This window comes from Galeopterus variegatus, unplaced genomic scaffold (assembly GCF_000696425.1).
Source record: "Galeopterus variegatus unplaced genomic scaffold, G_variegatus-3.0.2 Scaffold4407, whole genome shotgun sequence".
In the NCBI taxonomy this organism is placed as follows: Eukaryota; Metazoa; Chordata; class Mammalia; order Dermoptera; family Cynocephalidae; genus Galeopterus; species Galeopterus variegatus.
In genome coordinates, this window is record NW_007730518.1 from 122,220 (window position 1) to 131,841 (window position 9,622).

The following is a 9,622-nucleotide window of genomic DNA, read 5'->3' on the forward strand; positions in this document are numbered from 1 at the left end:
TCCATGGTAGGAGTATATCACAATGTATTTATCCATTTATTATTATTATTTTTTTAATTATTATTTTTTTTTAAAGATGACCGGTAAGGGGATCTTAACCCTTGACTTGGGTTAACCCTTGACTTGGATCTTAACCCTTGACTCGCGCTCACCCAGTGAGCAAACCAGCCATCCATATATGGGATCCGAACCCGTGGCCTTGGTGTTATCAGCACCGCACTCTCCCGAGTGAGCTACAGGCCGGCCCATATTTATCCATTTACCTGTTAATGGATATTTGCTTTTCTTTTAGCTTTGTGGGTTTTTTTTTTTTTTTTTTCTTTTAAAGTAACACACTCATCAAAAATTTGGAAAGCAGAGACAAGTCGAGGAAAAATAACCTCTGGTCCCATTAACTAAAGACAATTATTGTTAACATCAAGGTCAGAGTTCAGATCCCCAAACCAGCCAGCCACCTAGAAAAAGACACACACACAAAAAAACAAAGACAATTATTGTTGGCATTACAGTGTTTTGTTTTTCTTCTTCTGTATACAGACATTTTGCAGACTCTATATAATTAAAATCATATCGTACATATGATTTTGTAACTGGCTTTTTTAGTTAGTATTATGTCATAAATATTTTCTACGTTATTTCTTGGTTTTTTGTTGATTTTTTTGTTGGTTTTTTTTTTTTTTTTTTTTTTCCTTTTTTTTTTGGTTTTTTTTCGGTTTTTTTGTTGGGTTTTTTTTTTTTTTTCCTTTTTTTTTTGGTTTTTTTTCGGTTTTTTTGTTGGGTTTTTTTTTTTTTTTCCTTTTTTTTTTGGTTTTTTTTCGGTTTTTTTGTTGGGTTTTTTTTTTTTTTTCCTTTTTTTTTTGGTTTTTTTTTTTTTTTTTTTTTTCCTTTTTCTTTTTGGCACCTGGCCAGTTCAGGGATCAAACTCTGGACCTTGGTGTTATCAGCACCACACTCTAACCAACTGAGCTAACCAGCCAAACCCATTTTCCACACTACTTCTTTTGTAGCCATTTTTAATGGTACATTATATTTTAATATTAAAAACAAACTTTTTTGTGTGGCTGGCCGGTTCCAAGATATTTTTTAAATTTTAATTGACACATTGTAGTTATACATACTTATGGGGTACCATCTGACATTTTGATACATATATATGTTCTATGACAATTGGGTTAGGGTAGTTAATGTATCATCACCTCATGCATTTATCATTTCTTTGTGGCAAAAACACTCAAAAGCCTCTCCTCTAGCTATTACATAATATATAAAACTGTTAACCACAGTCACCCTACTTTGCAAAAGAACATCCAGAACTTGCCCATCAGCCCCATCCTTGTGTACCACCATCCCCTCTTTCTACTTGCTATGGAGGTAGCAGTCGTCTCCCCTACTCTGCATCATGGCCACCCTCAGCCCCCTTCTGAAGCCCAAAATTGTCAAAAAGAGGACCAAGAAGTTCATCCAGCACCAGTCAGACCCATATGTCGAAATTAAGTGTAACTAGCAGAAACCCAAACGTATTAACAACAGAGTGAAAAGACTGAAGGGCCGGATCTTGATGCCCAAAATTTGTTATAGGAGCAACAAGAAAACAAAGCACATGCTGCCCAGTGGCTTTTGGAGTTTTCTGGGTCACAATGTTAAGGAGTTGGAAGTGCTGCTGATGTGCAACAAACTTTACTGTGCTGAGACTGCTCACAACGTTTCCTTTGAGAACCACAAAGGCATCCTGGAAAGAGCCGTCCAGCCGGTCATCAGAGTCACCAATCTCAATGCTAGGCTGTGCAGCAAAGAAAGTGAATAGACAGTTCATGTGCACATTTTATTTGTGCGTATTTGTTTATTTTTGGTGGCTGGCCAGTAGGGGAATCTGAACCCCTGACCTTGGTGTTATAACACTGTGCTCTAATCAATGTGTTTTTTAAAAAACGTAAAAACTGAAAGAAAAAAAAAAGAACATCAGAACTTATTCCTCCCATCTAATTGTAATTTTGTACCCATTGGCCAACCTCTATTCTGTTTTCCCTCCTCCCATGCCTTCAGAGTCTCTGGTAACCACTGGTACATCATATTTTATCACTACAGTGTGGACTCTCAGAGCAGGGATTTAAGTTGTCAAACTTATTCTTGTATCCAAAAACCCAGAACAATGCTTGGCTTACAACAGCCACACAATAAGTGTTGACTAAATTGTATGCCACATAAAAAAGGAAGTACCAAAAAATAATAATAATAAAAATAAATAAATTGTATGCCGCAATTTGCCTTGCTATGTCCATATGGAGCATATGCCCATTCTCCGTACAATTTGTTTTTCATTAGGTCTCTTTCTAATGCTTATGTCCAGCCTCCTCAACCACACTGCTTGAAGGTGGTGCTCGAGAACACCTACCACATGCTGAGTACATCAAATATCAATACTCTTCACAGCCATTCTGTCAAGTAAATAATTTCTCTATTTTACAGATTAAAAAATAAACGCAGAGAAATTAAGTGACTGGCTCAAGGACATGTATATAGCTGAGTCCAGATGTGAACCCATTTTTTATTTTTATTTATTTATTTATTTATTTTAAAAGATGACCGGTAAGGGGATCTTAACCCTTGACTTGGTGTTGTCAGCACCACGCTCAGCCAGCGAGCAAACCGGCCATCCCTATATAGGATCCGAACCCGGGGCCTTGGTGTTATCAGCACCGCACTCTCCCGAGTGAGCCACGGGCCGGCCCTGAACCCATTTTTTAAAACTCATTTTTAACAGAGTTCAAATCCTATGTGTGCCTTACTATTAGCCAGGTGTGTCAGTCAATCCTCATAACAACCTGAGGGAACGGATATTCTCCCTATTGGAAAGATGAAGACATGAGGCTCAAAGAGGTAGAGTAACTTGCCTAAGGTTACACGACTAAGCAGTAATAGAATTCTGACCCAAGCAGCCTGGCTCTAGGACCCATCTTAAACCCTAAGCACTAATGGATTAACAGGACCTTCTGCTTCTCCACAAGGTTTTCTTAGGCTTCTTTATCTCCTCTGGGCTGTACAAAGAATCTCCCACAGAAAACACTAGAGTTGATGGCATAGAAGATGGCATATGACCTTTGACCCAAGGAAGGGGTTAAAGGTGATGAGATCAGAAACAAACCCTTTTACTTCCAAATAAACCACATAGCAGACTTGCAATTACGGCAGCTGTGAGATTGGGAGAACACCACCTGCTTTTGAGGGCTGGTATGAGGAGTAAATGAGTGATACAGATTCACAGAAAGTGCCTGCACCAGAGCCTGGTACCCATTAAGTGCTCACTTAAAGGGAACTGTCAAAGGACCCCCATCCAGGGCTGGCCCGGTGGCGCACTGGAGAGTGCGCCGCTTGGGAGTGTGGCGGCGCTCCCGCCGAGGGTTCAGATACCATGTGGAGACCGGTTCCTGCTCACTGGCTGAGCGCAGTGCGGGCGCAACCGGGCGCGACACCGAGGGTTGTGATCCCATTGCCGGTCAGTAAAAAAGACAAAAAGGAAAAAAAAAAAAAAAAAGGGCCCCCATCCAGGAAAATTGAGACCCAGTGGGTTAATTATCCTCAGACAGAAAACAACAGTCGCTTCCCCAGACAGGGTGGGAGGGAAGAAACCCAAACAGAGAGTTACAGTTCAGCTAAAACAGAGCTAATCTTTAATCTTTTATGGATGCGTGTAATACATTAACTATCATCGCCTATCTCCTCGAGGCGCCTCAACACCTGGTCACTCAGAGGCTGGAGTTGGGATGGCTGGGCTAAGTGGAAAGGAGCAAGTAAATAGGCTAATTACCCTTCTGCAACAGACTTTCTTAAGCCCCCGCCTTGAGATTAAAAGGATTAAATAGCCGCCTCAACACCTGGTCACTCAGAGGCTGGAGTTGGGATGGCTGGGCTAAGTGGAAAGGAGCAAGTAAATAGGCCAATTACCCTTCTGCAACAGACTTTCTTAAGCCCCCGCCTTGAGATTAAAAGGATTAAATAGCTAATGCTGCCTGTCATACAGGGGGTGGGGTGGGGAGGTAAACTCTTGAGTCAGCACCCAATGAAGAACACTAGGCACAAAATGACATGAGATGTTTTACTGTCTCTCAGCAAACTAAACTCCTAAAGAACAAGAATTGTATCATTTATTATATCATTGGGTGTTTGCTATTGGTGGCTACTATTAATAACAATCTGTAGTTTTCAAAATAGGAAAAAAATCCAAACGTGCAGAATTATTAAGGCTAGGTGTCTCTATAAATCATAAAATCGTAAAGTTCAACTACTGTATTTTCTCAACTCTAAAGTGCATTTTGTTTCCATGTTTATAAGGCTTTGTCTTATAATACATACATGCATATGGAGGCATTTTTATTTTTAATTAATTTTTTAAAAATTTGACCTCATCTATCACTGGAGACTTGATTGCCTGAAACTCTGTCATTAAATAAATACTGTGACTTAGAGTGGATAGTGTCTAAGAATCAAGGAAATGTAATACTTCAACCTCCCACTCTGGGCAAGAATTCTTTCTATCACAGTCTCTGCTTCAGTATTTCCGCTGGAAGGGAGTTTACTTCTTCTCCAGTCACCCCTTCAATTACTGAACACCATCACTGTGATCAGTTGTTCCTTATACGGAGCTGAAATCTCTCTCTCTCTAATTTCCACCCAGCAATTCTAGTCCTGTCCTCTGTTATGGAGTGAATGCTTGTGTCTCCCCAAAATTCATATGTTAAATCCTAAACCCTTATGTGATGGTGAGTCTTTGGGAAGTAATCAGGTCATGATGGTGGAGTCCCTGTGAATGGTATCAGTGCCCTTATAAGAAGAAACACAAAAGAGATGATTTTTCTCTTTACTATGTGACGATACAAGAAGACAGCCATCTGCAATCCAGGAAGAGTTCCCTCACCAGACACTGAAGCTCTCAGCACCTTGGCCTTGGACTTCCCAGCCTCCAGAACTATGAGAAACAGTTTGTTGTTTAGGTCACCCATCTGTGATACTTTGTTATAGCAGTCTGAACTGACTAAAACAAAGTGTTAGGATGATGAGTCTGTGGAGGCAGACAGATTTGGGCTTTAATCCTGACTCTGACACTTACTAGCAAGGTACTTAACCTCTCAGAGCCTGTTTCCTCATCTGTAAAGTGGGCTAAACTACCCATTGTTGTGAGATATATTTATTTACTTATTTTTCAGCAGCTGGCCAGTAAAGGGATCTGAATCCTTGACCTTGGTGTTATCAGCACCACACTCTCCCATGCTGTGAGATTTAAATGAACAAATATGTGTAAAATATCTGGCACCTGATACTCAATAAATGTAAGATACTTCCCCCCTCTTTCTCTCTCCTCAATTCGTGCTGGCTTTGTCATATATTAATGAAGTGGAAGACAGATGTTGTTTATGTTCCACTCTTCCCAAGTCTTTCCCAAGTTAAACATTCCCCAGTTCTTAAGCCATTCTTCTAATAATAACTCTGATTCATTACCTACCTACAATGTTCAGTATGTGACAGGCATTGCTGAAGACCCAAGAAATTAAATAACTTGCCAAGGGCCACACAAGCAGAAGCCAGAATTCTAGATCTGTTTGGCTCTAAAGCCACACCTTCAAAGCTTCAAATCTGTAGACCCTACAGCAGTATTGTCCAATAGAAATATAATGTGTATTACATATGTACTTTTAAATACTCTAGTAGCCACATTTTTGCGGGGGGCCAGTATGGGTAATCTGAACCTGTGACTTTGGTGTAATAAGGATGCTCTCTAACCAACTGAGCTAATCGACCAGTCCCTTCTAGTAGGCACACTTTTAAAAGTAAAAAGAGGGCCGGCCCCGTGGCTCACTCGGGAGAGTGCGGTGCTGACAACACCAAGGCCACTGCTCTCTAACCAACTGAGCTAATCGACCAGTCCCTTCTAGTAGGCACACTTTTAAAAGTAAAAAGAGGGCCGGCCCCGTGGCTTTCTCGGGAGAGTGCGGTGCTGACAACACCAAGGCCACGGGTTCGGATCCCATATAGGGATGGCCGGTTTGCTCACTGGGTGAGCATGGTGCTGACAACACCAAGTCAAGGGTTAAGATCCCCTTACCGGTCATCTTTTTAAAAAAGAAAAAATAAATAAATAAATAAAATAAATAAAAGTAAAAAGAAACTGGTGAAATTAAATTTAGTAAAATATTTTTATTTAACCCAAAATAGTATCATTTCAACATGTACACAATTTTAAAAAATTCTTGAGATACTTCATATTCTTTTTTTTCATACTAAGGTTTCAAAATCCAGTGTGTATCTTACATTTATAGCATATTTCAATATGCACTAGCCACATGTGGCTCTTGGCTACTGTATTAAACAGCACATACCTAGAAGAAAGGTGGAGTGTCCCAGCCTGGAATTTAAGGACTTAGGTTTCAGCATATCCAGTACTGAAAAAATGTATGAGACAAAGAAAATCATTTAATAACCGCTCTGCTAATCTCTGTCCTCTAACACTCATTTTCTCAACAAATGAAGTATTGATCGATTCCTGCACTATAGCAGGCATCATTCCAGGCACTGAGAATACTACAGTAAATAAAACAAAGCCCCAGGAAAAAGAAAAGAAACACACAAAATCCCTGCCTTCATGGAGCTTATAATTTTAATGGGGGAGAAAGATAAATAGATTGGCAAATTGGTGGTGTGTCACCTGGTCAAATGTGCTATGACACATTTGGGTATCGGGGGCAGGGCAGAGAGTGGATTGTAATTTTATTTATTTATTTTTTGCAGCTGGCCAGTACAGGGATCTGACCTTGGTGTTATCAGCATCTTGCTCTACCAAGTGAGCTAACTAGATGGCTTTGGATTGCAATTTTATTTATTTATTTTTTGATAGCTGGCCAGTATGAGGATTCAAACCCCTGACCTTGGTGTTATAACACTGTGCTCTAACCAACTGAGCTAACCAGCCATTCCTGAACTGCAATTTTATTTTATTTTATTATTATTTCTCTTTTTTTAGACCGGTAAGGGAATCTTAACCCTTGACTTGGTGTTGTCAGCACCACGCTCTCCCAAGTGAGCCAACCAGCCATCCATGTATAGGGATCCGAACCCATGGCCTCAGTGTCATCAGCACCGCACTCTCCAGAGTGACCCATGGGCCGGCCCTCTGGGAAGGCCTCTCTAATAAAGGGAAATTTGAGCAGAGACCAGAAGGAAGCATGGGAGTGAATACTTCAGTTCAGTGGGGAAGGAGATTTCCGGGTAGACTATAAAATAATTGCAAAAAAAAACTTAAGATGGGAGCATCCTCGACATTTTCCAGTTTGAGCAATGAGAACAGTGTGGCTAGAGCTAAGTGGGTGGGGCAAGGATGGGCACAGATGGGGACAGTTGACAATACAGAGTCAGAGAGGTAGCAGGGGATGGGACAGATTGTACAGGCATAATAATGACTTGACTTTTACTCGGAGTAGGAGAATGATATGAACTGATGAGGATGATGGAGATAATTAGGTTGAAAAGCAACGGTTATACATTTTCTATAGGGCTATACATATAGGTGGCAGACAATAATGTATTGTATGCCCCCAATTCCTGGGGGAACATTATTAGTTTGTCACGCTAAGGTTGAAAGCTTAACATTGAGTATAATAGGAAGGTAGATCTATCTTAATTCTCCTTAGGCCATTCTAGAAAGCTGATAAAGCAAGTGTGTATAGGTATGTGGGTGTGCAATCCACGTTCATAGTCTGCCAGGCTGAAGAGGACTGGCTGAGAACCGGTCCTACTTCTTTGAGTCAAGTCTAGTGATTGGCTGGAAAATGTTAAATGTAGAAGTAAGAACTTTTTTCCTCCTTTGCTGCCACTAACTGTAATCGTTGGAGAAATTCATTAAGGGGAAAGAACCCATGAATTCAGAAGGAAGCATAGTAAAGAGATAGGCTTGGTATCAGAGAAAAGGTAATTTGAATCCGAGTCCTGCCATTTACTGGCTGCATGGCCATGGGCAAGTCACTTTACCTTTCTGAACCTCATTTTCCTCCCCTGAAAAGTGGAGATGGGAATATGTACCTGTTAATAGTATATGGCATATGTACACACATACAGGTTAAAGTGGCAGCTGTTCAATAATTACTAGCCATTGTGATATGTACAACGTAATTTTTGAATATCTACTACATGTACAGAAAATACATGATTCTGCCCTTCAAGATGTTTACAATCTATCCAGGGAGATAAGACAGTCACAAAATATATTCATATATACATTGCTCAAATGAGAGATATTAAATATAATAAAATAGCTACCATTTATTGAGTGCTTACAATAAGCCAGGCACTATACCAAGTGCTTTATAACCATCTCATTTTATTTTTGCAAACTTCCTCTTAAAAATACTATTAGTGTCTCTATTTTACAGAAAAGGAAGCTGAGGTTCAAAGAGGGGAAATGAATTGCCTCAGGTTGCCCAGGTGGGTAGTGACAGAACACCATCCCAAGCTCCAGGCCTCACATTCTTTACATGATCTTAGCCAAAAGGCCAAGAAGGGATTCAGACCTCACGTCCTCATCAGAGAAATAAGTCCATCCCTATAACTCCTAAGCCTCACCCAAGTTTTACCATATTATTCACCCATTTCCTTTCCTTTTTTTTTTTTTTAGTTTAACCCTACTTCAAAATGCCAGCTAAAATTTGGGTAAATACTACAGTGCCTCAAAGGATCTGTAACTCATTGGACTTTCTATTCTGAAATTAGTGTCTGCATAGGAAAAGAGAGGCCCAGCAATTTTACAACCTCCTCCAACATTACAGTACTGAGTGCTTGTCACTCTGCCCAATCTTGTGAATCATCAGGTTAATTAGAAGGCACATACTAAGCCCTGGGGTATGTGCAGCTCTAATAACTGTCAGAGTTCAATGCAAGGCTCAATCCTTGGCCATCTTCTCTTTCTATTCTGCATCCTCTTTCAGGGTGATCTCATTCATTCTCATGCCTTTAGCTATCATTCATGAGGCTATGAATTTGAAATCTGTACCACTAGCCCATCTCTCTCCCCTGAACTTTGCCATTTAGGTGTCCCATAGATACATATACACCTCATGCTCAATGTATCTACATATGAACTCATCTTTCCTGCCTCACCCACATGGCTGTTTTCTAGCTCAGAAAGTACTACCATGGTTACCCAAGGTGGAAATCTAGACATTTGTGACTTCTTCCTTTTTCTCTTTCTGTCTTTACCTCTGGTTATTCATTAAAACATTCTCGCTCTTCTATATTTTTAATATCTTTGTTTTAGTTTGTTTCTGTTGCTTATAACAAAATACCTGGAACTAGGTAGTTCGTAAAAAAAAATGAAATTTGTTGCTTACAGTTTCTGAGGCTGGGAAAAAAAAAAGTCCAAAGACCACATCTGTAGTGGTGACAGTGATCCAAGGGTCTCGTACTGCAAGACGGTGGAAGCAAAAAGGGCTCCTGGTGCACTTTCCTTTTAAAGCCCTCAGAACCATGCCCCTGATCACCATTATTAATCTCTATGGCATGGTCCTACAATCTAATCACCTCTTCAAGGCCCCACTTTTCAATAACCATAATAGGATTTCCCACCCTCAACAATTAGTGG